The sequence below is a fragment of the Oryza sativa genome, chromosome 9 (assembly GCF_034140825.1).
Source record: "Oryza sativa Japonica Group chromosome 9, ASM3414082v1".
NCBI lineage: Eukaryota > Viridiplantae > Streptophyta > Magnoliopsida > Poales > Poaceae > Oryza > Oryza sativa.
The window spans coordinates 7,234,572-7,241,520 of NC_089043.1; the positions used below are offsets into that span (position 1 = coordinate 7,234,572).

The window sequence follows — 6,949 nt, forward strand, 5'->3', positions numbered from 1 at the left end:
TTTTGGGAGAAGAAAGTAAGCACAAAGGAGAAGCATTTTTCTTTTATTGTTTCCTCATGTACCATTTCCACACACTACGCACAATCTTGATCTTGAGTATGTCTAGTTATCTGCTTGAGTCTAAGTTTTTGACTTAGTAATAAATGTGAATGCAAGTATGCCATGTTTGATCCCTACCGAGCTCCACATATAAAACTTGAGTAGGAATTAACAAGGCAACAATTTGGTGAGGAATTCAAATTGATACACTTAGAGAGACTGAGTGAGACATTTGAGGAACTTGACTTTCTTTTGCAAAAATCATTTGAAAACTTCCAGAATAAGAGATGGATAAAAATCGGGTGATTGGTGCTCTAATTGCTGTTCTGTCTTTCAACCGTCCAAGGCAAAGAGAAGTAGTGTCTCGTGGGAATCAGGGGTAAGGGTAAGCCACCGTGCCAAAGATTATTTAATCTGAGAGAGAGTACATATACCTTGCGCCTGTATCTTTGAGATATACAGCATAGTAGCAACTCCTGATCAACAACCAAGTCTTTGTTTCCTTTCGTCCTTTACTCGGGACGAGCAAAGGTTCAAGCTTTGGGGGTTTTGTTGATGGTCGTTATCGATTAGTTTCGACCGTCAATCTTACAAAAATAGAGAACTAGTGATGCTTGCAATGCATATATCTATTAGAATAATAAACTTCCACTAGTATTAGGTATACTAACCTCTTGTAGGGAATGACACTAAAGTGGAGGAGAATCGACATCAACTCAGACGATAAATCAATCGGACGATGTCGAGAACCAGACTTGTGTGTGAGTAGGCCAAGAACTCAGAATTGACAAGATGAATTGGGCCAAAATTCACAAGTCTCCGGAGTGGAGCAATAGAGGAGGCCACCAGCCGAAATTGGGCTGGATTGGGACAGCCCCAGGGTGGTTCGGCCAAACCAATCCTGGCGCCGTTGGATCTAGGTTTTGGTGTGGACGTCAAGGATTGCATCCCAATGACAGTTGGAGGGCACTTCGGACAATTCCCCTTCCACAACCGTCATAACTACCTCTATATAAGGAGCTCACTCTCTTCACTTCACACACACACCTCAAGCAATAGCTCTCTCATTTCTCTCAAGTTTAGTTTAGTAGTATCTAGCTGGTGGAATACAAATAGAATAGGAGTCAGGAGTCCGGAAGCCTTCGAAAGAGTTTCGGTATGGCTCTAGTAGCTTTCCTTTCCTCTTTTGATGCAGCAACGGGGGTTCCCGATCTTTCGATGAGAGGAGGATAAACTTCGATTTGGGGAAGGATACGACGTTGGCGGTCCGACTACAACTACCACAGGGGTGCTGCGCCTTAGCAACCGGTACACCGACTCCACGTTGTTGCTGTTCTTGCCGTGCCAAGAACAACCTTGAACCTGCAAGCAATCGAAGAACAAGCAAGAACAAGTTGACAAGGAAACAGCTCACGGCACTTGTCAAATGATGAAACTTAAACAAACCAAAATGGGGTTCTGAATACAAGTATCCGGGTGGTCTAGCCGACACACGCGAGTACAAGGAAGTAGCTGCAGCTAAACTTACATCAAAACAAAACCCAAAGTGCAAAATGGTGGCTGCTAGGAGTTTATATAGGTGGAGGAATGACCAGGAGAGGAGGTGGGAGCAAACCCTAGGTTTTGTGGACCCCTAATGGGCTGTAATGATACAAGGCCCAAGCCCAAGTTTCTGATGTAAAGAACTATTTTCGTCATTCTGAGCAGCCTGGGTCAAACTTGATGGTGAGGCCACACATAGCTGAAAGTAGACGACGAGATCTTTCCAACAAGTACTCATTTGCCCCGTTTGCCCTCCGGAGTGAAGAGCATTGACTTCATCAAATCAGCGCTGCTAGTGCTGCTTGCGATTTGGTTCCTCTCCCATATTCCTAACAACAAGTAGATCACAACAACCATTTAGTAGCACCCAATTCTGAGAAGAACTTGTATGATTAGCTAGGAATGACTTTACCTGATAATTAAGTTCACGAGCTCGAGCTCTAGTCATTGGTCCTTGCTGTGCAATAGGCGTGGTTGTATCGTTGGAAGGGATGTCCTCATCATCTTTTGTAAGCTTTGTACTTTTATTTCTCAAGGGTAAATCACTCACCTTAACTCCTTGTAATCGTTTTACTCGTAGCCGATCACTTATAAATATCGTTTTTGCAGAAAAAGAAGACTGTTGTGAGAAAGAAATCGGCAACAACACTTAAACCAGCTCCACCGGTGAGATTTTCCAATATAAATTCTTTCACTAATATGATCATAGCTGATATTTACTCAACACTTTGTACAACAAACATCAAGCGATCAAATTCCATCGGCTACAGGAAGTCATATCGTTGAGGAAGAAGAACAAGCAGTTGCTCCTGCTATCCTAGTAAATCTCTCTTTAACACAAGGTCTTAGATCGGCTATATCTATTTGATATTTAACTGTCTTCAAATTTCTCTCTTGCAGGCCTTAGCCGATCTGTTCTCTTTTGATATCAAGGATTACTTTGATGAGACAGAGGAAGAAACCACAAGCAAGGCTCTAGCCCCTTTGGATGAAACAGTTGAGAAAACACTTGAAGACATATCCCTTCGGCTACAGTCATCATTGGATAATCTGGTGACCGACTGTGGTTCAATTCGGGCACGATTTGCAGAAATCCAAGCCCTAATTCCAGACGATCTGGTAAACACCATTACTCCAGCAGTATTCCTTGAGCAATACCAATTCAAGCTGGAAAAGGCTAAGCAACGGATAGCCGATCGGCAGGAACGGAAAGACATTGAAGCCACTATCCAAGCCAATCGGCAACTCGTGCATGAGGAGAAAGCTAAGCTTGATCAACTCTCTGTTGGGCCGATTCAGTCGAACATAGATCTGCTTGAAGCTCGCAAGATTGATCTTATAGCTCAACTTGAAGAATAATGCCGAGTAGGATCTTGAAAAGCAAAAGCTAGCCAATCTTCCAAGTGCTATTGAAGAACAGAAGTCTAGATTGAGATCGGCTATCAAAAATGTGGCTGACATGACCAAGTCCCTCAAAGTCATCTCTGGAACCGACGCCCAAGACATCCAAGCCATCGAAGAAGTAGATCAAATTAGACAACGGGCTGTGTCGGCTATCCAGCATTACTTGTCTGGATAATTGGTCTTGTAATAGGATAGCTCATTTTGTAATCAGCTAAGATACTTTGATACTCCTTTTGTTACTGAATTACTATGGCAATTAATATAACTGTCAATTTGCTCGAAAAATTTGCAACTTTTGTATATATGTGCCCCCCTAATTTTACAATGTCGAAGGCATTGATAAAATTATAATTTGAACTAAGGGCGATATAACAATATCGGCCATTGTATATCGGCAAAACACAACCGATTACAATATAAAAACAACTAAGGGTGTTATAACCATATCGGCCATTGTACATGGCAAAACACAACCGATTATAATATAAAAACAACTAAGGGCGATATAACCATATCGGCCATCTCTAGGCGATGTAAATACATCGGCTATCATGGATCGGCAACACCAGCCGATCATGTATTAACCCAAACGCTCGGGTAATATTTCTTCAAGTATTTGTCATTTAGCGCTCGTCCATAAACTTTTCCATCAAGTCCTTGCAACATGTAAGCTCCTTTAGATACAACTTTATGGATTTGAAACGGTCATTCCCAATTCGGTGACCACTTGCCGAATTTCTTATCTCGAGTCCCTATCGGCAAAATTAATTTCCACACGAGCTCACCTTCAGAAAAAGACTTGCGCACCACTTTCTTGTTGTAATATCGAGCAACGCGTTCCTTATCCTTAGTAACTTTTGCAAGGGCTGTCAATCTTGATTGAACCAAGTCTTCCCTTTCATCGGCCATGAGATTATAATACTCACCGGCTGTCAACTAATTTTGCAACTCCGTTCTTCTTGAGTCGATTCTAACTTCCCATGGTAAAACAGCCTCATGTCCATAAACAAGTTTATAAGGAGGAACTTGTATTGAACCATGACAAGCCATTCGATAGGACCACAATGCTTCGGCCAATCTAGTATGCCATTGCCGAGGGTAATCGGAAATCTTTCTCTTAATCAATTTGATCAAGCTCTTGTTAGACACCTCGGCCTGCCCGTTGGCTTGTGCATAATACGGCGAAGAATTCAACAATTTGATACCATGCTATCGGCAAAAAGAACAAACTCATCGGACACAAAGATCGAGCCTTGATCAATTGTAATGGTTTGAGGAATACCAAATCGATAAATAATATGCTCTTGAACAAATTGTAGCATCCCCAGAATCAACCTTCTTCAAAGGAATCACCTCTACCCACTTGGTAAAGTTATCGGTTGCCACCAATATAAACTTGTGTCCTTTGCTCGATGGTGGATTAATCATACCGATCATATCAATTCCCCAACCTCTGAATGGCCATGGCTTGATGATAGGATTAATAGCCGATGTTGGTGCCCTTTGAATTGCTCCGAACTTTTGACAATCTTGACATCCTTTGTAATATTTGAAACAATCTTCCAACATTGTCGGCCAAAAATATCCTGCGCGCCGAAGCAACCACTTCATCTTATGAGCCGATTGATGAGTTCCACAAATTCCTTCATGCACCTCGCCTATTGCAACCTTAGCTTGATCGGCACTCAAACATTTAAGCAACACCCCATCAATCGTCCGATAATATAGCTCATCATCCAACAAGGCATACTTCAAAGCCTTATAGCGCAATTTCCGAGAAGCCGATTGAGATGGATTTTGCAAATAATGATGCACATCATATCTCCAATCATCGGCTGTTAAGGTGGCAACTTCTACTTTGAAATCTTTCATCATCGGCTTATATCCCGATGCCCCTTGGGCCAAATCATTAGCTTCAACATTCTGTTCTCGAGATACATGCTTCAAAGTCACCAGCCGAAATCCTTTCATCAACTCTTGGCACTTCTCATTGTAAACCATTAATGTATCATTTTTGCACTCATATTCTCGTACCAATTGACTGATCACCAGCAAGGAATAACCCATAATTTCAACAGCATCGGCTTCAACCTCCTTAAGAAACTGCAATCCTTTGAGAACCGCTTTATACTCAGCCTGATTGTTGGTTGCATAGGGTTTAATAGTGTAAGAAAACTCAAAACTTGCCCCCAAGGAGAAATTATAACCAAGCCGATACCATAACCATGAGTGCATACCAATCCATCGAAAAACAAAGTCCAAGGCACAATCTCAACCGAGCCGATTGAGTCATCACGATGATCAACAATAAAATCGGCTATAGCTTGCCCCTTAATCGCCTTCGGTGACTCATACCGAAGATCAAATTCCGTTAAAGCAAATATCCACTTTCCAACCCTTCATTTCAAAATCGGAGCCGATAACATGTATTTAACCACATCGGCTTTGCATATTACAGTGCATTCGTTGGACAATACATAATGCCTTAATCTTGTGCAAGAGAAATATAAGCACAAACACAACTTTACCACAGGAGAATACCTTGTCTCTGCATCCAAAAGCCGACGACTCAAATAGAAGACAACTCTTTCTTTTCCCTCAAGCTCCTGAATCAAGACCGAGCCGATTGACTTCTCACCGGCCGATAGATATAATCTAAAAGGTATCCCCTTTTGTGGAGGGATTAAAACTAGAGGAGAGCTAAGATATTCTTTAATATTATCCAAGGCCTTCTGCTGCTCTGCCCCCAAGTAAATTTTTGATCGGCTTTCAATCTCAACAATGGTGTAAAAGGTTCTAATCTTCCAGACAAATTAGAGATAAATCTTCTAACAAAATTTATCTTGCCGATCATCTCCTGCAATTCTGTCTTGTCCTCTGGAGGTTGAATCCTCTTGATCGCATTAACACTCCTCTGAGTTATCTCAAACACCATTTCATGAACAAGAAATCCTAAAAATTTGCTAGCCGATACGCCAAAAGCCCACTTTGTCGGCACCAAACATTATTTTTGGACTTATTGAAGTCTATTGGGTACGTTCGTGGCAAAAAGTCCATTTCGTCACTCCCGCGGCAAAATTTTTTCAATTAATGCAAATATTGGCATATATTGGCACATGTGGGTGCAATGTTTTTCACCGGAACGAAAAAGTTCAGAAAGTACCATAACATGATTTTTGGACTTATTGGAGTGTATTGGGTGCGTTCGTGGCAAAAAAACACTTCATGACTCGCACGGCGAACTTTTGTCAATTAATATCAATATTAGCATACGTGGGTGCGATGTTTTTCCCCGGAACGAAAAAGTTCAAAAAGCACCAAACATGATTTTTGGACTTATTGGTGTATTGGGTGCATTCGTGGCAAAAAATCACTTCGTGACACCCGCGGCAAACTTTTTTCAATTAATGCCAATAATGGCATATATTGGCACATGTGGGTGCAATGTTTTTCACTGGAACGAAAAAGTTCAAAAATTACCAAAACATGATTTTTGGACCTATTGGAGTGTATTGGGTGCGTTCGTGGCAAAAAAAACACTTCGTGACTCGCGCGGCGAACTTTTGTCAATTAATGCCAATATTGGCACATGTGGGTGCGATGTTTTTCCCCAGAACGAAATAGTTCAAAAAGCACCAAACATTATTTTTGGACTTATTGGAGTGTATTGGGTGTGTTCGTGGCAAAAAAATAACTTCGTCATTCCCGCGGCAAACTTTTTTCAATTAATGCTAATATTGGCATATATTGGCACATGTGGGTGCAATGTTTTTCACCGGAACGAAAAAGTTCAGAAAGTACCGTAACATGATTTTTGGACTTATTGGAGTGTTTTGGGTTCGTTCATGGCAAAAAAAAACTTCATGACTCGGGCGGCGAACTTTTGTCAATTAATGCCAATATTGGCACACGTGGGTGCGATGTTTTTCCCCGGAACGAAAAAGTTCAAAAAGCACCAAACATG

The 6,949-nt window shown here is 41.5% G+C and overlaps 1 long non-coding RNA gene across 1 annotated transcript; it reads right to left on the minus strand.

Annotated features, from left to right (window-relative positions):
* Positions 1-1,458: 1,458 nt before the first annotated feature.
* On the minus strand, positions 1,459-2,082 carry LOC136351867 (uncharacterized). The gene is made up of 2 exons (XR_010735120.1): positions 1,994-2,082; positions 1,459-1,910 (listed from the first exon to the last, which is right to left on the minus strand). It is a non-coding gene; the product is annotated as an uncharacterized lncRNA (long non-coding RNA).
* Between the last annotated feature and the right edge of the window lie 4,867 nt (positions 2,083-6,949).